General features: G+C 43.7%; 1 protein-coding gene across 7 annotated transcripts in view; it reads left to right on the top strand.

The window, feature by feature from the left end:
* Positions 1–23155, top strand: part of RALGPS1 (Ral GEF with PH domain and SH3 binding motif 1) — a 397330-nt gene that overhangs the window by 41534 nt on the left and 332641 nt on the right. Inside the window, exons 1-2 of one of the 7 annotated variants that reach the window (XM_034793611.1) lie at positions 1648–1926; positions 2024–2204. The exons of 1 other annotated variant lie outside the window; for it this stretch is intronic. The gene's annotated coding sequence lies outside the window, so the exon portion shown is untranslated. Of the gene's footprint in view, positions 1–1645; positions 1927–2023; positions 2205–23155 lie in introns of those variants that run through there. 5 more of the 7 variants (XM_034793610.1, XM_034793612.1, XR_004648476.1 and 2 more) reach the window with 5 other exon arrangements.

Below are 23155 nucleotides of genomic sequence, written 5' to 3' on the forward strand. Positions count from 1 at the left end.
CCGTGACTGCTCCCTCCTGGAGACCCCGCCCCCTCTGAGTCCCCTCTCCCACATCTCTGCTCCCTCCTCAAGACCCCTCCCCACCCCGAGACCCCTCCACCACACCTCGATCCCACCTGCCCCCACCTCTGGACCCCTCCCCACACCCCGACCGCCCCCTCCTCGAGACCCCGCCCCCTCTGAGTCCCCTCCTCCACCTCCCTGCTCCCTCCTCGAGACCCCTCCTCCACATCCCTGCCCCCTCCTTGAGACCCCGCCCCAACCCGAGACCCCTCCCCCATACCTCGATCCCACCTGCCCCCACCTCGAGACCCCTCCCCACCCTGAGACCCCTTCCCACACCCCGCCTGCTCCCTCCTCCAGACCCCTCCCCCACACCCCTGTCCCCTCCTCGAGACCTCTCCCCACACCGTGACTGCTCCCTCCTGGAGACCCCGCCCCCTCTGAGTCCCCTCTCCCACATCTCTGCTCCCTCCTCAAGACCCCTCCCCACCCCGAGACCCCTCCACCACACCTCGATCCCACCTGCCCCCACCTCTGGACCCCTCCCCACACCCCGACCGCCCCCTCCTCGAGACCCCGCCCCCTCTGAGTTCCCCTCCCCCACACCTCTGCCCCCTCCTCGAGACCCTGCCCCAACCAGAGACCCCTCCCCCACACCCTGCCTGCCCCTGCCTCGAGACCCCGACCCAGTCTGAGACCCCTCCCCCACACCTTGATCCCACCTGCTCCCACCTCGAGACCCCTCCACACCCTGAGACCCCTTCCCACACCCCGTCTGCTCCCTTCTCCAGACCCCTCCCCACACCCCTGTCCCCTTCTCGAGACCTCTCCCCACACCCCGACCGCCCCCTCCTCGAGACCCCGCCTCCTCTGAGTCCCCCTCCCCCACACCTCTGCCCCCTCCTCAAGACCCTGCCCCAACCAGAGACCTCTCCCCCACACCCCACCTGCTCCCTCCCCGAGACCCCGCCCCAACCCGAGACCCCTCCCCCACACCTTGATCCCACCTGCCCCACCTCGAGACCTCTCCCCACCCTGAGACCGCTCCCCACACCTCGACCGCCCCCTCCTCGAGACCCCGCCCGAACCCGAGACCCCTCCCCACACCCCGCCTGCCCCCTCCTCAAGACCCCTTCCCAATCCGAGACCCCTCCCCCACACCCCGACCGCCCCTTCCTAGAGACCCTTCCCCACCCTGAGACTTTGCCAGGTGAGGCCTTTGCGCCCCCCTCCCCGGGACCCCCATTACCTCAGGCACTGCATGGCGCCACTCGCGGGCCGGGGAACCCCCCCAATAGCAATGGTGGAACCCCTCCCCCACACCCCTGCCCCCTCCTCGAGACCCTGACCCCTCCCCACCCCGAGACCTCTCCCCCACACCCCAATCCCGCCTGCCCCCACCTCGAGACCCCTCCCCACACCCCGCCTGCTCCCTCCTCGAGACCCTGCCCCCACACGCCGAGACCCCTCCTGCCTCCACACCCAGAGACCTCTCCTGCCCCCTTCTCAAGACCCCTCCCGACACTCCACCCCCGCCTGACCTCACACCCCGAGGTCCCTCCCCCACACCCTGAGACCCCTCCTGCCCCCTCCTTGAGACCCCTCCTGCCCCCACACCCCGAGATCCCACACGCCCTTGGGACACACACCCATATCCCATTCCTGACACCCTCCTATTCCTGTCACTTGCCCCCAGCCCTTCCAGCAGGTGAGTTCCTGGGAAACCTCCTCATCTACGTTGCAAAATCCCTCTCCAGGGACTGGTGACATCAGAACTGCCTCCCATCTCTATCACTCATTCTTCCCAGGATAGGTGACACCCTGGAATGCTCTCCCTTGCTCATCTCTGTCACAAACACTCCCCTACCTGGGGCTATTCCTGAGGCACCTCTCCACTGCTACAGCTGCACACCCTCAGAACAGGTGAGACCCTGGGACCACTCCCATCACTTTCACTTACCCCTGCTCTCCTGAAACAAGTGACACCCAGGACTGCCCCCCTCATCCATATTCCTGACAGCTCTTGCAACACATCCTTGGGACAATTGAGACCCTGGGATATCTTCTCCACATAGTTGTCACAAATACTCTAGATATCTCTGAAACACCCGCCAGGACAGGTGATGCCTTGGGACAGCCCCTCACTCCAGGACAGGTGAGACCCAGAACTGTATCCACAATCTCTTTTGTGCCTGCAACAGGTGAGGCCAATCCCTAAGATACCCCCATTCCTGTTACTCACCCTCCTTCACCCCAATGTCAGGTGAGACCCAGAACCCCCCCTGCACAAGATCCTCCCTACCCCCATCCCTGTCACATCTAGCTGGGTCAGCTGAGACTTTGCAATCCCCCCACCTACCCCATCCCTGCCTGTGTGTGAAAGAGAATGAGACACACAGTTCAGATGAGACCCCAGGAATCCTCTTCTCTGCCCTAACACTGAGATGCCCAGGGGCCCTCACCCTTGCTGTCTCCCTCTTTCTCCAGGATTGGAGGGACCCAGGACACCTGCCTATTTCTGCCACTGGCACCTGGTATCCCCAGGACCTGGCATCTCCAGCATTAGAGTTGCTGGAGCCCAGGGCAGAAAGTCAAAGTCCTGCTGCACGGGGTTGAAGCCCAGGCCATGAGCACCGCCGCCCGGGGCTGAAGCCGAAGCCTGAGCAATGTAGCTTCATGGGGGTTCCTGTGGCATGAGGCCCCAGGCAGAAGCTCTGCTTGCTACCCCCTAATGCTGGCCCTGGCTTTTATATGCAGAAAACCAGTTATTGTAGCACAGGGAGGTTGTGGAGTTCTTATAGCATGTTGGAGGGGCCTCAGAAAGAAAAAGGTTGAGAACCCCAGCCCTAGAGCATGACTAGTGTCAATCAATTTGCTCATCATCACTATATCCTCATGAGTGTGTGTGTGTGTGTGTGTGTGTGGAGGGGGACTGTTGCTAATATTGACACTTTCCTCCTTTGCAAATACTTTAGCATTTTATGCAAAATAGAGAGATGAAAATTTGTCCAAGGTGTATATATTTCTCTTTCCATCAGGTAATTTTTCCTATTTGTTACAGTGCAAGCGTGTGGTATTCATATTATCTCAGTTTCTTTGTTTATAGGATTCATGCACCCTCCCATCATCACCTCAGACACCATAGTATTGCTGCATACAGGAACAATCTATAGTATTGATGTCTCCTACTCTAGATTTGGTGCCCAGTCTAAGAGGCATTAACCAGCTCATTCAATGAGAAGGCCCTTCATAGGGTAGGGAATCAAAGGCCTTTACAACAGTTTGATTTTCTATGGTTGTAATATAAATATTCTCAAAATCTGTCCATTTTTCCTCCCCTTTAAGAAGTCTGTGAACTGCCTTATAGTATTTTAAGTTTTTGGCTAAATAGAAAGGAAGCCTTTGCATTTCATTGCCTCTTCTATGTGTTAAAAAGAAAGTAGATGGTATATGAATTAAAATTTGTTTTGGACAGAAAGATTGTTAATATTGATAGTTGGCTTCTGAACAGTGCAGTGATAAATGCTGGAGAGATCTGGACAATTAACTAGTACTGCTCATTCTCTGCACTGTTGTTTCAGAAACTAGGGATGGAATTCCCAACATTTTGATAATTTCAAGAGAAGGGTGTGATGAAGTCTTGGAAGTGGAGGTGCTCTTTGTGTTGTAGGATTCAAAGGATGTTATGCTTTTTCAGGAAGACGCATACAATGCTACCCTTGTAAACTGCATCCCTGCTTAGCAGGACATGAAGAGGGTAGGTGGAAGGCACAGACAGCTGTAGCAGAAGATGCTTTGTGAGATAATTTGGGAAACTAATCACACATTGTTTGGGATGACACTCTACAAATACAGTTTAGGACCTTGTTTGACAGATCTATTCTGATTGCATTTTATAAATGTCTCTCTTTTTTTGGCTTCAGAGAATATGGATGACTAATGTTTTGGCATATAATGAGATGGATTACAGTTGAACTATGTAACTGAAGAACCCAAACATGCCTTTTGCATGTAGTTGTTGTCATAGATAGAACTGAAACCAATGAAATGGAACAAATGCAGACTGTTGCCTTATTCAAATTATTTTTATTAATGCAGCTGTTTACTAACGTATAGAAAAACCTATTCCATGCCCCAAAGAGATTACAATTGAAGATGGCAATGTTTATTTGTATCTTTTCTAGCAGATGCTTATTAATCAAAACTGGGCTTGCTTTCATACTGAATATTGATTCTGGGACTGGCAGTTATTTTTGGTGTGTGAAAAAGGTAACAAAAATATGTGAGAAGGAATGATCTGTATACAGTTTTTTTTGTTTCCAAAGTTTGTGCTTTTCATGATGGTATCAGTTTGAAGAACAATTTAATTGGATACTGTCACCTGAATTATATTTTGTACACAAACACATTTTATTTATCTGTGATAAATTTATTTGCTGTAGATTATGAACAGTAAAGAATTCTAAAAATCCAGTTTACTTGTTACTATTTTATGTTTTTAGTTTAATTGTATTTCCCTACCTAGAATAATATAAATCTATTAATTTAGTTTCACTTTTGTTTATATAGCCAATTTCACTTTCAAGTTCTTTGTGCTAAAATGTTTGACTTCAAACTCTGTATGGGGAAATGCTGATCTGCTTAAAAACACTTACTGGATTTTTTTTTTTTAAAGTGGAAACATTGTTATTGGTCTTATATTTGCCAACTTTAAGTAGCTTTAAATCAAATTAATCACAGTCCAGTTCATACATATAGTTCTTCAGTACTAAAAGAATTCCCCCAAATTCTTAAACCTTACCACTTGAATGTAATTTATATTATATTTATATTATATTTTTCTGAGTTCTCCAACATTTTCCCCAATTAATATTAGTGTAATTGAACAGAATGAAGTGTTTTATTTTAGCCTAGCATTCTCTTTGGCCAGGTTGTCATATTTTTCAGGGAAGAGCAAGATTTTATGAGGATTTGTTCTGTAGAGGAGGTGAGTCTGTGGCCCAACAAGGAGTACAGTGTTAATAAAATTCCTTGTTTTTGTGAACATTAATTAATATTAAAAAGTGAAATGTTGTCCAAGATTTTGTGTTATCGCTGATGACTCCCATTGAAATAAACACCATAAAACAACTTCCCCTTATTCCCTTTCTTTTCAGTTGTGTAGTTTTTCATAGGGGGAAAATTCCCTGTTTGAAAGCCTTTTTTTTTTTTTCTTCACCCTTCCTCCCAAATAGCTGTCCATTTTTGGGGAAAAGAGAATATTTAGATAGGGGCTTTTGTTGCTACTGTTGTGATTGAGTGTGATACTTCTTGTGTGCATTTGTCTTGTTTTGTCTTAAAGAAAAAAGTGGGAAAGGAAAAGAACAGCAAAGACAGAAAATGTAGTTTCTTTCTCTTTCTCAATTTCAGACTAGTTACTGGGGAACCAGAAGGCACAGCATCTGATCTTATCAGCCACACTGAGACCTTGCAAACTTTTACCAGAGCCAGGCTGTTTCAGGCTTTTCTTTTATCTGCCTTTCCAGTCACAGGCTCATGGCAATGTTGCAAAAAGTAGAGTTGTTTTAGGTGGCTAAGCCAGACTCTTACTTGACAGAAGGCAAAAAAAGGAAGATAGGGAATGAAAAATGACATAGTAGCAAAGAGCTAGTAGTAGGAACCTCAGCTTCACATTTCAGGTGATGTTCAGGATTTAGCTGAACCTGATGGAGGTGGTAATTATAGAATCATGGCTGGAATGGCTAAAATGTAGGGCTGAAAGGGGCCTCAAGGTCATTTACTCCAGCCCCTTCATGCTAAATCAGGATCAAGTATACCTAGACCAGGGGTCGGCAACCTTTCCGAAGTGGTGTGCCGAGTCTTCATTTATTCACTCTGATTTAAGGTTTCGCATGTCAGTAATACATTTTAATGCTTTTAGAAGGTCTCTTTCTATAGGTCTATAATATAGAACTAAACTATTGTTGTATGTAAAGTAAATAAGGTTTTTAAAATGTTTAAGAAACTTCATTTAAAATTAAATTAAAATGCAGAGCCCCCCGGACCGGTGGCCAGGACCTGGGCAGTGTGAGTGCCACTGAAAATCAGTTCGCGTGCTGCCTTCGGCACGCGTGCCATAGGTTGCCTACCCCTGACCTAGACCATCCGTGACAGGTGTTTGTCTAACCTGTTCTTAAAATCCCCTCCAGTGATGGGGATTCCATAACCTCCCTTGGTAACCTATTCCAGTACTTTGCTATCCTTATAGAATCATAGCAATGTAAAACTGGAAGGGACCTTGATAGGTCATCTAGTCCAGCCCCATGGACTGAGGCAGGATTAAGTATGATGTAGACCATCTCTGACAGGTGTTTGTCTAATCCGTTCTTAAAACCTCGCAATGTCAGATATTTCACGGCCTCCCTAGGTAATTTGTTCGAGTGCTTATTACCCTTACAGTTAGGTTTTCCTTATGTCTAACCTAAATCTCCTTTGCTGCAATTTAAGCCCATTACTTCTTGTCCTGTCTTCAGTGGATAAGGATAACAATTTATCATCATTCTCTTTATAACAACTTTCTACATATTTGAAGATTGTTATAATGACCACCCTGAATCTTCTCTTCTCCAGATTAAACAAATCCAATTTTTTCCATCTTTTCTTTTAGGTCATGTTTTCTAGATCTTTTCTCATTTTTGTTACTCTCTTCTGGACTTTTTCCAGTTTGTCCACATCTTTCCTGAAGTGTGATGCCCAGAACTCGACACAGTACTCTAGTTTCAGAGTGGTAGCCGTATTAGTCTGTATCAGCAAAAAGAACGAGGGGTACTTGTTGCACCTTAGAGACTAACAAATGTATTTAAGCATAAGCTTTTGTGGGCTTATGCTCAAATTAATTTGTTAGTCTCTAAAGTGCCACAAGTAGTACTCAAGTTGCGGCTTTATCAATGCTGAGTACATTGGAAGAATTAATTCTTGTGTCTTGCTAATACATCCCAGAATGATGTTCGCTTTTTTTCCCCTAGCAGTATTACTTTGTTGACTCATATTTAGTTTGTGATCTGCTATAAGCCCCAGATCCTTTTCTGCAGTACTTCTTCTTGGCAGGCATTTCCCATTTTGCCTATTTGTGCAATTGCTTATTCCTTCCTAAGTGGAGTACTTTGCATTTGTTCTTATTGAATTTCATCCTATTTAATTTAGGCCATTTCTCCAGTTTGTCAAGATCATTTTGAATTCTAATCCTGTAGTCAAAAGCGCTTACAACCTGACCAGCTTGGAATCATCTTTAAACTTTATATTTGTACTCTCTATGCCATTATCGAAATAAATTATGAAGATATTGAATAAAATTGGACCAAGGACAGATCCCGGCCAGACCCCACTTGACATGCCCTTCCAGCTTGACTGTGAACCAGTGATAACCATTCTCTGAATATAGTTTCCCGACCAGTTATTCACCCACCTTATAATAGGTTCCCCTAGGCTATATTTTCCTAGTTTGCTTATGAGGTCATGTGAGACAGTATCAAAAACCTTACTAAAGTCAAGATATAGCACATCTACTACTTTCCCCCATCTATAAAACTCATTACCCTGTCAAAGAAGGATATTGGGTTAGTCTGACATAGGCTGAGGCTGGGGGCAATGCTGGGAGCAGAACTGCACTTGGCTGCGGGCCCGGCTGCCGGCCCCCACTGCAGTCCGGCTGTGGCTCCAGCTTTGGCCCCCTTACTCCTGTCCTGTCTCCCCCGGCCCCCCAGAATTGTGGCCCTGCTTCTGGCCTCGGCTTGGGGGTGTGTGTGCGGACAGGAGTAAGGGGTAGGGGCGTGACCCTTAAAAGTTTGGGGTTGGGTTAGAGGAGAGCAGATATGAAACTTCTATCTGAGAAGGGAGCGGAGAGTTGTAGGAAGGAAAGGGGGAAGGGAAAGGAAGGCATGCTGAGGGGAGGAGGAAGGTCACGTGTTTTGTCAATATGTTCTTTGAAGAAATCAGCAGGGTCCTCTGGGGAGGGTTTGAGGAATATCAAAAGTGGTGAAAAAGGCAGCTGGGATTGAGAACATGATATTCAATTAAGTTGTTTCTTTACTACTTTTACTTATTTTAAGTTATCAGTGCTAAGTGGCTCTTTTTTCCCTATATGCCCCATATATCTTTTTTAGGTTTGCCATGGTGGTAACTTTCCTTAACACACATCTGTGTAGTTTAAATAAGGTTTATCACATGACATTGTTCAGATTTATAGACCTCTTTAATTACATTGTGTGTACTTGGAAAATACTTCTATTATGTGTATTACTCTGAAGTTGCTTCCTTGGTAGCATTGAATGATGCTCTGGATAGTGGAATTCTCTCTCTTGGACTGTTGTAGATGGTCATTATACTCCATAGTGCTTTTCTCTTCTTTATTTCCAGTTTATTTGTTTTATGCTGTTGGTTTTCCTATGTCTGCAAGACTTGTCTTCTTGTGGGAACCCCTGGTTGTTCCCCACCACAAGTGCATGCAGAATGGCCTCTATGGTGCTAAAAGGAGGAGGAGCAGAGGAATGTGGTGTGCAGATAAGAGCAGGAAGCTGATTGATGCCTGTGACACTGTCCTCTGCTCAGCTTGATGCATTGAAATACAGGTGCATTAACGCATCCTGCATCCCTTCTGTGACTGCTTAGTAGTAGCTCATCTGGAGCTATACTGCCAGGGTATGTGAGGATGAACAGCTCCTGCCTGTCTGTTTGGGGTCCCATTCCCTTCAATGATCCACAGGCTTGTGCAGCTTTGTTCCTACAAGATGTGTAGTCTCCCAAACTCCTATCACTTGAGAAAGTGTTCAGAAGGAAACTCTGAGGGGAACCTTACAGAACTTTCCTGCCTGTGGATTTCTTTGACACCCTCCCACATCCAGCCCCTAAGTGAGAAGAATCCGCTGTTTAATGTTCCCTTTCTCTCCACCTTGGAGTCTGTTACATTAAGATAGCTGAGCTAGGTCAACAAAGGAAGAGGCAGAAACATTTTCCCATCCCTCAAACCAATCTGAGGCAGAGTTCTTGTTCTGTTCATCTCTTACCTTTGTTCCCTGCTCTCCTGTTACTGAATTCCACATTTTAATGTATTGATCAAAATACCATGGGCTTCAACGCTTGTTTCAGTGTAGACATTGTGAAAATAAAATTTTGTTTTGGCTGGAAATAATATATTTCCTTCCTTACAGCTTAGCCTTGCTGTTGAATAGTGTAGTCTTCAACATGGTATAAAATAATGCTAGAGTCTTATGTTGCACAGAGTGAAAAAGATAGTAACCATAGCAATAAACCAACAAAGTGAAACAACACAGTTAGGATTTCCAACTTTAGCCTTCATCTTTAAATCAGGTTTCAAACGAAGTGATTTACCTCAGTCAGAAGTTCAGGCTTCTAGGTTTTAGGACTACAATCATTGCAGAAAGAGCACTTTGGCTTGAATTCCCTTTTTTCCATAACTTCTCATTTACCCAAAATTCAGCTAGTTAGCTTCATATGTCTAAGCACTCTAGTAATAGAATAGGGCAAAGGACCAATTTTGAATTCTAATCCTGTAGTCCTCACTTGAAATAAGTGCCTTCACGCTGAATCTCAGGCAAAATAACTAGACCTCCTCATTACTCATTCAAACATGAGTTCCTATTGAACCTTATTTTATTTAATAACTTTTAAAACATGTAACTTATTACATCTCTCCTGGCTTTGTTTCATCTTCCTGGCCTTGCTTCATTTCTTTCTTTTCTTATACTAAATCATGGTGTCATCTTTGCTGTTTTGCTTTCTTCCTCCATCTCCTTATCACTCTGTTTTCCCCTATATTGTGATATTTGCCTCCTCCTCCATATTTTCTCTCCTCTTTCTTCTCTTCCACACTCCACCTCATTTCAATAAAATTCCTCCTTTTCTAATTTATCCCACCCATCCATCCACCCAAACATATCACGAAACACAGGGCTTGGAGATTTTACCAGACACCTAATAGAACTGAACCTACTAGCCAAAGACCAAAACAAAATGGGGATGGAGAAGGACTCATTTGGGGCAATACCTTTAACTGCTGGAAAGGGATCATGCTGTTTCTAATGAGATGCTCTCCCTGTAGCTACTTGGGTGGCCTCATCTTTTCTATCATCCTCTGCCTAAAAGGAGTCTGATAAATTTGAAGCACCCTTAATCTTTAGCTGCTGGAAGGAAAGCTGCTGGGGGGAGGGATAGCTCAGTGGTTTGAGCATTGGCCTGCTAAACCCAGGGTTGTAAGTTCAATCCTTGAGGGGGCCACTTGGGGATCTGGGGCAAAATCAGTACTTGGTCCTGCTAGTGAAGGCAGGGGGCTGGACTCAATGACCTTTCAAGGTCCCTTCCAGTTCTAGGAGATGAGATATTATAAAGAGTTTTATTTACTCTTATTATTATTTATTACTATTATTTATTTACTCTTTATATTATTATAAAGAGTTTTCTGTTTCTCCCAAGTCTCCTCCCAGAGCCTCCTGGCTGTGACAGCATTAGCGATGGGTGTCTGCCACTTTATATTATCAATCCCACTTTTTTGACCTGTTTTCAATGTTTATATTTATACGTAATATGAGTCAAAATGATAAAATTGTAGTGAAGTACTTTGAGTTTGTGAAAACAAAGGACTCTGCTAATTTTTCATAGATATTTTTGATTAAATTGATATATTCTCACAAAATATTTTGATCTGGCCAAATTAGCATTTTCCAATGGAAAACTGTTTCACTGGATCATTTTCAAACAACTTTGAAGTTGACATTTCAACTTAATACTCGTTTACTTCTATAAAAGGAAGAACAATCACTGAAGTTTCCCTAATGTGTCACAGAGTAAATCTATTTCTTTTTGATCCTTGGTGAAAGGATTCCATGGGATGATGTACATTTTGGGGTTGTGTGTGGAAAAATTTATTCTCAACAGGCTTATTTCATGTGAACAGATTCATTTAATGAAAAATTATTTACATCCCATCTATAGCCTATATGTGATGTATTATCAGTATCTAAGGTAATATAGAAAGTTTTATATCCATGTGAATGTGGAAATGAAACTAGTTAGAATGTAAAAACAGTGAGGAGTACTTGTGGCACTTTAGAGACTAACAAATTTATTTGGGCATAAGCTTTCATGGGCTAAATCCCACTTCATCAGATGCATGGAGTGGAAATAATAGTAGGAAGATATATCTATATCTATATATAGATATAAAAAAACAGTACATGAAAAGATGAGAGTTGCCTTACCAAGTGGGGGGTCGAGACAATTCAATTAAAGTGGGCTATTATCAACAGGATGAAAAATCACTTTTGTAGTGGTAATCAGGGTTGCTCATTTCAAACAGTTGACAAGAAGGTGCGAGTAACAGTAGGGGAAAATTAGCATGGGGAGCTTAGTTTTTAGTTCTTGTAGTGACCCATCCACTCCCATCATAGGACACACACATCTACAAACCGTCATAGGACCTAACCACATCAGCCACACCATCAGGGGCTCATTCGCCTGCACATCTACCAATGTGATAAATGCCATCATGTGCCAGCAATGCCCCTCTGCCATGTACATTGGCCAAACCAGACAGACTCTACGCAAAAGAATAAATGGACACAAATCAGACGTCCAGAATTATAACATTCAAAAACCAGTCGGAGAACACTTCAATCTCCCTGGACACTCAATAACAGACTTAAAAGGGGCAATTCTTCAACAAAAAAACTTCAAAAACAGACTCCAATGAGAAACTGCAGAACTGGAATTAATTTGCAAACTGGACACCATCAAATTAGGCCTGAATAAAGACTGGGAGTGGATGTGTCACTACAAAAACTAAAAACTAATTTCCCCATGCTAATTTCCCCCTACTGTTACTTGCACCTTCTTGTCAACTGTTTGAAATGAGCCACGCTGATTACCACTACAAAAGTGATTTTTCATCCTGTCGATAATAGCCCACTTTAATTGAATTGTCTCGACCCCCCCCCCCACTTGGTAAGGCAACTCCCATCTTTGTTACTGTATATATGTGTATATATATATCTATATCTATTTATCTTCCTACTGTATTTTCCACTCCATGCATCTGATGAAGTGAGTTATAGCCCACAAAAGCTTATGCCCAAATAAATGTGTTAGTCTCTAAGGTACCACAAGAACTCCTCGTTGTTTTTGCTGATACAGACTAACACGGCTACCACTCTGAAACTAGTTACAATGTGTAGATAAACTTCAAAATGACTTGTACTTTAACTTCTGAAGAACGTACAATTGGGTTTTCAAAATATTTTTGGATATTAAAAGTGCTGTTCCATTTTTATCATTTATTTCCAGTTCAAATGTTGTAAGTTGTTTTTTCTAAGTACCAGCTCTTGTAAACTCAACCTGGGATCTGAGAATCTTATCAGAATCAGATTTTTTTGTTTCTTATCCATCATCACCAGGAATAAAGATTTTGCAAACCAAATTCTGCTCTATTAAACCTCTGTACCCCATTGACTTCAGTGGAGTTTTACTGGTATATGTGAAGATAGCCTTCAACACTGAAGCTAGAACTTCTTAAATAATTTCTTTGATGCATCAACAATTATGTTAAAGTGAGCTGACCCTCCCATATCTGGTGCACTGGCGGGTTAACGAGCATAAAATAGCATATAACATTTTTTTGGGGTCAGTAAACTGGGTAGATTTGACTTTGAGTACATACTGTTCAGGGAATAGATCTCTGATAAAGAGCAGGCAATTTTCATATGGTCACTTTTCAGAGTAAAATATTTTAAAGGCTCTTTTAAATACTGTGATTGTCATCAATTTGTATGAGATTTACTGATATATGGGGAGATTTTCCGGAGGTACAGTAATCAAATCATAGGCTTTTCCGTTTCTTCTTCCTCTCATATAAGTACAAGAAGTTCTTCTGTACTGGGTCCAGGATTCTGTAAGCAGCCATCCTGCTCATTTTGGAGGACTGTTTAATATTTTTTAGCAATATTGACTTTGTCAATGTCCATTGGTTACTGAGTAATTATTCCATTACTTCTGCAATATCTCTGAAGTCTTGCCAGTCTCGCAATTTATTTTATTTATACAACAGTAAAATGGGCTCAACACAAAATGTTGTGGCATACTACTGTATTACATTTGTTTTAATCTACTGCCCTTCATCACTGTAAAGACTATTAAGTGGCAAATATTTTTCTTTAGACTAGTATTTGAGTACTGGCAAACTTTTTCTTTTGCCATCCATTCAGTAGATTTTTTTTCATTGCTGCATTTAATTACATTTATTTTTCAGAAACTGTCTTTCTCCAGGCCAGTTATAAATGTCTGTATGCTTTCTGCTGTCATAACAACTTATGATCTGCGCTATAATGCCTTGTTAAAGTGCTTGTTCTGAAGTTATCTGTGTTTGCAGTAAAGGTGTTTTTTCTTTTTTACTATGTATGCAAACATTTAACTAGCATCAGTGTTGGTTTTTTTGCTTTTCTTTTGGAATTGTATTTAAGCCAAATGTAGATGGAAAGCCAAGTGGGCTATGTTCTTTATGGCTGTATGCCTATAATATGTGGCCTCTTCTTCACAAATGATGCTGGAGGACAAGTACCAATGTTCCCTCTAATTTTTTACTTCCATGTGCGGAATAAATTTTGTTATGTGCACCAATATGGAGGTGATGTGTGGTGGGGGTGGGGCCAAGGGGTTTGGCGGTTGGAAGGGGGCTCAGGGCTGGGGCAGAAGGTTGGGGTTCGGACTTCCCCAGGGCTGCGGCGGGGAGAGAGGACTCTCCCCAGCCCTCTCTTGCCACAGCAGCCTGGGGCCAGGGGAGAGGCGACTCTCTCCGACCGGCTGTAGGCAGCTCTGGGGCCAGGACCATGGCTATGCAGGGAGAAGCGCCTCTCCCTGCCTGGTTGCGGCCCTCGATGACCTACTGCACAGCCGTGCAGCTTAGAGGGAACTTAGACACACACTCTGATTAAACTTTGGCAGAATGTTCATGAATATATATACTGTACTATGCAGGTAGGCCAGCCCGGCCCAGCCCAGCCACCCTAATACAGCATGTGTATAGTAGTTGGGGATTTATTTTTTAATAGTGCAGACAAGGAAGTCTTGTCTCCTGGCTAAACTGTAGGGTTCAGAACTTGCTCCTGGCTCTGTTGCCAATATGCTACTTGGCCTTGGGCAAGTAATTTAATCTTTATCTGCCTTGGCATCCACTCCTATCTAAACACTGGGAGAGGTGAAGCTTGATTTATTAATGCTTGTAAAAAAATGATAGTCTTCAGTGGAAGAAATCAAAGAAATGGAGGCTGGTGCATGAAATTTTGTGACAGATTTGAGAGAGAGGTGAAGACAAGTGGGAGATGGTTGACACCTCCCAAAGTTTGAGAGAAATAGCCATTTTCAGAGATAAAGCAAAGACAGTCTTCAGTCAATACTCCACTGAAATGAAAAGGAACAGCCTACCAGAGCCAATCTTAGCATTTTTGTGTAGGCCTGCAAAGCAATTGCTGTTCCCCCTTCCAATACATAACAGATATGTCTGCCATGATCACAGCAGTACACACAGGACTGGCCTAAAGATTTTGGGGAGGATCACTAAGGTTATTGTTTGGGAAACACCTCAAACTTAACTGAAGTTTATCTTCCTGTTCCTTTTAAACCTACTTTTTCAAAATTCTTTGCAAGACAAAGAGCTAGATGCTTTTATTACAAAAATCTTCGATTCTCATTTACATTTCTCGGTTTCTCAGTCTGGGGGACCTATGTTTTGCAAACCTCAAAAGGTGCTTCTGTAGCTCAGGCCTAAGAGTACGTCTACAGAACCAGTAGCAGCACCTGGCTGCAAGCCTCTGAGCCTGGGTTGGCAGACTCTGGCTTGCATTACTGCCCTTCTTTTCATTTCTCTCCCTACTTCAGGGGAGTTTACCTCTGTATAACTTCGGCCTACTTGCATTGTGCGCTGGGGCTATAGTTAGGGCTTTAAGCATCTCACTCCTATGTTGTAGAGTGGGGCGGGCAAACTTTTTGGCCTGAGGGCTGCATTGGGTTTTGGAAATTGTATGGAGGGCCGGTTAGGAGAGGGGGTCATGGCCCCCATCCACACCTCCCCCCAGGGACTCCTACCCTATCCAATCCTTCCTGTCCCCTGACTGCCCTGGGAATCCCTGCCCCTTACTGCCCCTCACCACCCCATCTAATCTCTCCCCTTCCGGACTGCTCCCCAGGGACCCCTACCCCATCCAACCACCCCCTTTTCCCTGTGCCCTGACTGCCTCCGGATCCCCTGCCCCTGACTGCCCCCCGCCGCCCCATCCAACCCCTCCTCTCATTCCTGACTGCCCCCCCAGGACCCCTGCCCCCATTCAACCCCCCTGTTCCCCGCCCTCTGACCGCCCCGACCCCTATCCACACCCCCGTCCCCTGACCACCACCCCGAACTTCCCTGCCCTTTATCCAATCCCCACGCTACCTGGAGCACTGGTGACTGGCGGCGCTACAGCTGTGCTGCCCGGCTGTAGCCAGCCACGCCGTCACCACCGCGCAGCACAGAGAACCGGGTCAGGCCGGACTCTGCAGCTGCCCCGTCCCAGGAGCTCGCCACCCAGAGCATTGTGCCGGCGGCGGAGTGAATTGAGGCTGCAGGGAGGGAGAACAGCAGGGGAGGGGCTGGGGGCTAGCCTCCTGGGCCAGGAGCTCAGGGGCCAGGCAGGAGGGTCCCGTGGGCCGGATGTGGCTTGCGGGCTATAGTTTGCCCACCTCTGTTGTAGAGGGTCTGTCTGCAGACTCAAAAAGATGACACTGTGTTGGTTACACTCCACTTTTGGACAGTTTTCTCAGCCAGAAGACGCACGTACTTACATGTCAAGTTTTGTTTGTTTTTTACAAAATGAAAGCTTAAATTTTGCTAAAACTGATAAGTCTCTGTTCCTTCCTTGAATGTGCCTATCCAGTCTCTAGGGAAAGTTCCTGCTCATAGTTGACATTTTTTAAGTGTTGTTCTTTGTACTGAAATTGTTAAAAGCATTTACATAGTGGTTAACCACAGTGGACCCTATCCAGGTTTGGACCTCTAGGTGCTACTATAATACAAATGATTACTAATTCACATGGCAGGTGCATGTGTTCAGGGCCCTACATCATAGGAGCCAAATATCTGAAATTCTAGAAAGAATCTGGTGGCATGGTTCTCCATAAAATGTCCATCTGATAGATTGTTTTATCTATGCAGCACATTACAATAATGTGGTTGGGTTCTTAGGGTATGTCTACACTACGAAATTAGGTCAATTTAATAGAAGTCGATTTTTTTAGAAATCGATTTGATACAGTCGATTGTGTGTGTCCCCACTAAGCGCATTAAGTCAGCGGTGTGTGTCCACGGTACCGAGGCTAGCATCGACTTTCGGAGCGTTGCACTGTGGTAGCGATCCCACAGTTCCTGCAGTCTCCGCCGCACATTGGAATTCTGGGTTGAGCTCCCAATGCCCAATGGGGCAAAAACATTGTTGCGGGTAGTTCTGGGTACATGTCTCCCTCCCTCCCTCCCCACCTCTCTCCCTCCCTCCGTGAAAGCAAAAAATTGTTTCTCGCCTTTTTTCCTGGGTTGCCCGTGCAGACGACATACCACGGCAAGCGTGGAGCCCGCTCAGCTCACTGTCACTGTGTGTTTCCTGGGTGCTGCTGGCAGATGCAGTACTGCAGTGCTACACAGCAGCATCCCCTTGCCTTGTCTTGCAGATGGTAGACGGTGCAATACGACTGCTGTCCATCGTCGTCAGTCGGGGGCCCCTGGACAAAAATAGGAATGACTCCAGGTCATTCTCTTTTTTAAGTTTTGTCTAATGGAAATTCAGTCCTTCCTGGAATATCATGCCAGCTGGAGGCTTCTGCCTCAGGCTGCTCTCCCAGTCAGCAGCACCGCGCGGTCGCACCTACCCCAGCCTACCCCTTGCTCCCATGGCTCATGAAGCCTGGACAGCAGTAAGGAGCAGTTCAACTATAGGCTGAGCAAGTGCATAATGGTGGTAGAATGTGCCTTTGGACGTTTAAAAGCTCGCTGGCGCAGTTTACTGACTCGGTTAGACTTCAGTGAAACCAATATTCCCATTGTTATTACTGCTTGCTGTGTGCTCCCCAATATCTGTGAGAGTAAGGGGAAGACGTTTATGACAGGGTGGGAGGTTGAGGCAAATCGCCTGGCCGCTGATTACGCACAGCCAGGCACCAGGGCGGTTAGAAGAGCACAGCAGAGCGCTCTGTGCATCAGAGAAGCTTTGAAAATCAGTTTCATGGCTGGCCAGGCTATGGTGTGAAAGTTCTGTTTGTTTCTCCTTGATGAAAACCCGCCCCCTTGGTTCACTCTACTTTCCTGTAAGCCAACCGCCCTCCCATCCCCCCTTTGATCTCCTCTTGCAGAGGCAATAAAGTCATTGTTTCAAATTCATGCATTCTTTATTTCGTCACACAAATCGGGGGATAACTGCCAAGGTAGCACAGGCAGGGTGTGGGAGGAGGAGAGCACAGGGGTGGGGTAGTTGTAGGGGCACCCCCTAGAATGGTATGCAATTCATCATAGAAGCGGCATGTCTGGGGCTCTGACCCTGAGCGGCCGTTTGCCTCTCTGGTTCTTTGGTAGACTTGCCTGAGCTCCTTAAGTTTCACGCGGCACTGCTGCGGGTCCCTGTTATAACCTCTGTCCTTCATGCCCTTGGAGATTTTTTTTCAAATATTCTGGCATTTTGTCTTTTGGAATGGAGTTCGGATAGCACGGATTCATCTCCTCATACAACGATCAGATGCAGTACCTCCCGTTCGGTCCATGCTGGAGCTCTTTTGCGATTCTGGGACTCCGTGGTCACCTGTGCTGATGAGCTCTGCATGGTCACCTGTGCTGATCAGCTCGCTATGCTGGCCAAACAGGAAATGAAATTCAAAAGTTCGCGGGGCTTTTCCTGTCTACCTGGCCAGTGCATCTGAGTTGAGAGTGCTGTCCAGGGCGGTCACAATGGAGCATTCTGGGATAGCTCCCGGAGGCCAATACCATCGAATTGCGTCCACACTACCCCAAATTCAACCCAGCAGGGTCAATTTCAGCGCTAATCCCCTCGTCGGGGAGGAGTACAGAAATCGATTTTAAGAGCCCTTTAAGTCAACAAAAATGGCTTCGTCGTGTGGACAGGTGCAGCGTTAAATCTATCTAATGCTGCTAAATTCAACCAAAACTCATAGTTTAAACCAGGGCTTAGTTTGATATACAGTGAGTAAAACAACCATACACAGATTCCAAGAGGTATCTTAAATCCTGTGTACACACAATTTTTTCCTCTTACATAAAACTTTTAAAATCCAGCTGTGGACAGATAAAACTTTTTTATATATTTTAATGGATACTTGGTTTTTTTTGCCCCTTTGAACAAACAAAATTAATAAAATTATCAGCCTCCATCAAACAAACTACCAGTGTGATAACCAGAGCTAGGTTAATAATTTTCAGTGTTGCACTCTTCTTTTGGATACGAGTGAGAAAATGCCAGAAACTTGCTTTTTTTCTTCTGTGTAAAAATATTTTCAAGATAGAAGGCACTGACTATCTTTACAATTGCGGCTGCATTGTTATGATTATATGAATTATGTAGTAGTAACAAGCATGTAAACAATATTCTGTATAAGTCTTACTGCTTATAAATTAGAATACGGGCAGATATAAAGGAACTGGTACAGTAGTTGTACTTTGTTACAGAAAAACCATAAATCATATTAGGGCTGTTGATTAATCATAGTTAATTTATGCAATAACTAAAAAAATTAATTGCAATTAAAATTAATCACCGTTTTAATCATACTGTTAAACAATAGAATACCAAATTGAAATTTATTAAATATTTTGGATGTTTTTCTACCAAGTAGTTGCTGAACCAACAAGAGGGGATGCCATTTTAGATTTGGTTTTGGTGAGTAGTGAGGATCTCATAGAAGAAAAACAAAAATAGATCTGTGACTAGGGCTTTTGATTTCAAAAGGGCTAACTTTAAAAAATTAAGGAAATGAGTTAGGGATGTGGATTGGACTAAGAACTTGTGGATCTAAAGGCAGAAGAGGCCTGGAATTACTTCAAGTCAAAGTTGCAGAAACTATCAGAAGCCTGCATCCCAAGAAAGGGGAAAGAATTCATAGGAATTATACACCAAGCTGGACGAGCAAGCATCTCAGCGAGGTGATTAAGAAAAAGCAGAAAGCCTACAAGGAGTGGAAGATGGGAGTGATCAGCAAGGAAAGCTACCTTATTGAGGTCAGAACATGTAGGGATAACGTGAGAAAGGCCAAAAGCCATGTAGAGTTGGACCTTGCAAAGGGAATTAAAACCAGTAGTAAAAGATTCAGTAGCCACATAATAAGAAGAAAACAAAGAAAGAAGTGAGACTGCTAAACACTGAGGATGGAGTGGAGGTTAACGATAATCTAGGCATGGCCCAATATCTAAACAAATACTTTGCCTCAGTCTTTAATGAGGCTAATGAGGAGCTTAGGGGTAATGGCAGGATGACAGATGGGAATGAGGATATGGAGGTAGATATTACCACATCTGAGGTAGAAGCCAAACTCGAACAGCTTAATGGGACTAAATCGGGGGGCCCAGATAATCTTCATCCAAGAATATTAAAGGAACTGGCACATGAAATTGCCAGCCCATTAGCAAGAATTTTTAATGAATATGTAAACTCAGGGGTTGTATCGTATGACTGGAGAATTGCTAACATATTTTCTATTTTTAAGAAAGGGGAAAAAATGGTGATCCAGGTAACTACAGGCCTGTTCGTTTGACATCTGTAGTATGCAATGTCTTGGAAAAATTTTTGAAGGAGAAAGTAGCTAAGGACATTGAGGTCAATGGTAATTGGGACAAAATATAAACATGGTTTTACAAAAGGTAGATCATGTCAAACCAACCTGATCTCCTTTGTTGAGAAGGTAACAGATTTTTTAGACAAAGGAAATGCAGTGGATCTAATTTACCTCTATTTCAGTAACGCATTTGATACGGTTCCACATGGGGAATTATTAGCTAAATTGGAAAAGATGGGGATCAATGTGAAAACTGAAAGATGGATAATGAGCTGGTTAAAGGGGAGACTACAACGGTTCATACTGAAAGGTGAACTGTCAGGCTGGAGGGAGGTTACTAGTGGAGTTCCTCAGGGATCAGTTTTGGGACCAATCTTATTTAATCTTTTTATTACTAACCTTGGCACAAAAAGTGGGAATGTGCTAATAAAGTTTGCGGATGACACGAAGCTGGGAAGTATTGCTAATACATAGAAGGACTGGGATATCATACAGGAAGATCTGGATGACCTTGTAAACTGGAGTAATAGTAATAGGATGAAATTTAATAGTGAAAAGTGCAAAGGTCATGCATTTAGTGATTAATAACAAGAATTTTATTATAAGCTGGGGATGCATCAGTTGGAAGTAACAGAGGAGGAGAAGGACCTCGGAGTATTGGTTGATCACAGGATGACTATGAGCCGCCAATGTGATATGGCTGTGAAAAAAGCTAACGTGATCTTGGGATGCATCGGGCGAGGTATTTCCAGTAGAGATAAGGAAGTGTTAGTTCCGTTATAAAAGGCACTGTGAGACCTCATCTGGAATACTGTGTGCAGTTCTGGTCTTCTATGTTTAAGAATCATAGATCATTTCATAGAATATCAGGGTTGGAAGGGACCTCAAGAGGTCATTTAGTCCAACTCCATGCTCAAAGCAGGACCAATCCCCAGACAGATTTTTGTCCCAGATCCCTAAATGGCCCCCTCAAGGATTGAACTCACAATCCTAGGTTTAGCAGGCCAATGCTCAACTCACTGAACTAACCCTCCCCCCTGTAAGGATGAATTCAAACTGGAACAGGTACAGAGAAGGGCTACTAGGATGATCCGAGAAATGGAAAACCTGTCTTATGAAAGGAGACTCAAAGAGCTTGGCTTCTTTAGCCTAACCAAAAGAAGGCTGAGGGGAGATATTATTGCTCTCTATAAACATATAAGAGGGATAAATACCAGGGAGTGAGAGGAATGATTTAAGCTCGGTACCAATGTGGACACAAGAACAAATGGATATAACCTGGCTATCAGGAAGTTTAGACTTGAAATTAGACCAAGGTTTCTAACCATCAGAAGAGTGAAATTCTGGAACAGCCTTCCAAGGGGAGCAGTGGGGGCAAAAGACATATTTGTCTTCAAGACTGAGCTTGATAAGTTTATGGAGGGGATGGTATGATGGGATAGCCTAATTTTGGCAATTAATTGGTCTTTGACTATTAGCAGTAAATATGCCCAATGGCCTGTGATGGGATGTTAGATGGGCTGGGATCTGAGATACTACAGAGAATTCTTTCCTGGGTGTCTGGCTGGTGAGTCTTGCCCACATGCTCAGGGTTTAGCTGATCGCCATATTTGGGGTTGGGAAGGAATTTTCCTCGAGGGCAGATTGGCAGAGGCCTTGGGGGTTTTTCGCCTTCCTCTGCAGCGTGGGGCACGGGTCACTTGCTGGAGGATTCTCTGCACCTTGAAGTCTTTAAACCATGATTTGAGGACTTCAATAACTCAGACATAGGTTAGGGGTTTATTACAGGAGTGGGTGGGTGAGATTTTGTGGACTGCGTTGTGCAGGAAGTCAGACTAGACGATCGTAACAGTCCCTTCTGACCTTAAAATCTATGATTTTTTCAAATATTGATTTCAGTTAGAATACAAAGTGTACAGTGCTCACTTTATATTATTTTTATTACAAATATTTGCACTGTAAAAATGATGAGAGTATTATTCAATTCGTCGCATAAAAGTGCAATCTCTTTATCGTGAAAGCGCAAATGTAGATTTTTTTGTTACATAATTGCACTCAAAAACAAAACAACGTAAAACTTTAGAGCATACAAGTCCACTCAGTCCTATTTAGTGTTCACCCAATCGCTAAGAAAAACAAGTTTGTTTATGGACACGTGTCATCTGGAATGGTGGTTGAAGCATGAAGGGACATATGAATCTTTAGTGCATCTGTCTCGTAAATATTTTGCAACGCCATCTACAACAGTGCCATGTGAACGCCTGGTCTCACTTTCAGGTTACATTGTAAACAAGAAGCGGGCAGCATTATCTCCTGCAAATGTAAACAAACTTGTTTGTCTGAGTGATTGGCTGTACAAGAAGTAGGACTGAGTGGACTTGTAGGCTCTAAAGTTTTACATTGTTTTATTTTTGAGTGCAGTTATTTTTTGTTCATAATTCTACATTTGGAAGTTCAACTTTCATGATAAAGAGATTGCACTACAGTACTTAAGTGAATTGAAAAATACAATTTCTTTTATTTTTACAGTGCAAATATTTATAATAAAATTAATATAAAGTGAGCACTGTACCCTTTGCATTCTGTGTTGTAATTGAAATCGATGTATTTGAAAATGTGGAAAACATTCTATTATTGTTTAACAGTGCGATTAATTGTGATTAATTTTTTTAATTGCTCGACAGCCATAAAGCATATTAAATTGTACCTCTGATTTTTCTTTTTCTAGTAAAATCTTTCACCGTGTGGGCTGTCATGAAATATACGTCAAAGAAATTGGGAGTTGTGGTTCTGCGTTTGCTTTAGGAAGATCTATTCTTGGGTAATTTAAATATATAGCCTGTTATAACTACAAAACCACTTTGGCAAATGGTTCCTTCCGGAGCTAAAAAAGAAATGAGTAGGCAGCCTAATCAATTTTTAATACTTTAAATATATAACTGCTTTAATATAATCTTTTGTGTCTATTGCTAATGCTCAAAAACTGCCTCTGTCTTTTGTAATATTACAGAGAAGCCATTTTACTGTTTCTGTAACAGTTTTACCTTTTATTTATAGTTTAATTTTTACAAAAACTAAAAATTAAGTTTTCTCTTTGTAGTGGTGGTGCTCCTATTAGCTGGCGACCAGGACAGGGCATATTATGACTGCTGTGGCTCTGTGTGTAGAGAAGCCTCTTATGTCTGGGAAAGTTGGTTTTGTGTGGCCATATGAAAGTAGAACAGTTTTGGTAAAGATAATTCTATAAGATCACTCAGGTCAATTCATGATATCTGATTGGCAGAAAACTACTTTTGCCACAGATGAG

This window comes from Trachemys scripta, chromosome 17 (assembly GCF_013100865.1).
Source record: "Trachemys scripta elegans isolate TJP31775 chromosome 17, CAS_Tse_1.0, whole genome shotgun sequence".
Classification (NCBI taxonomy): domain Eukaryota; kingdom Metazoa; phylum Chordata; order Testudines; family Emydidae; genus Trachemys; species Trachemys scripta.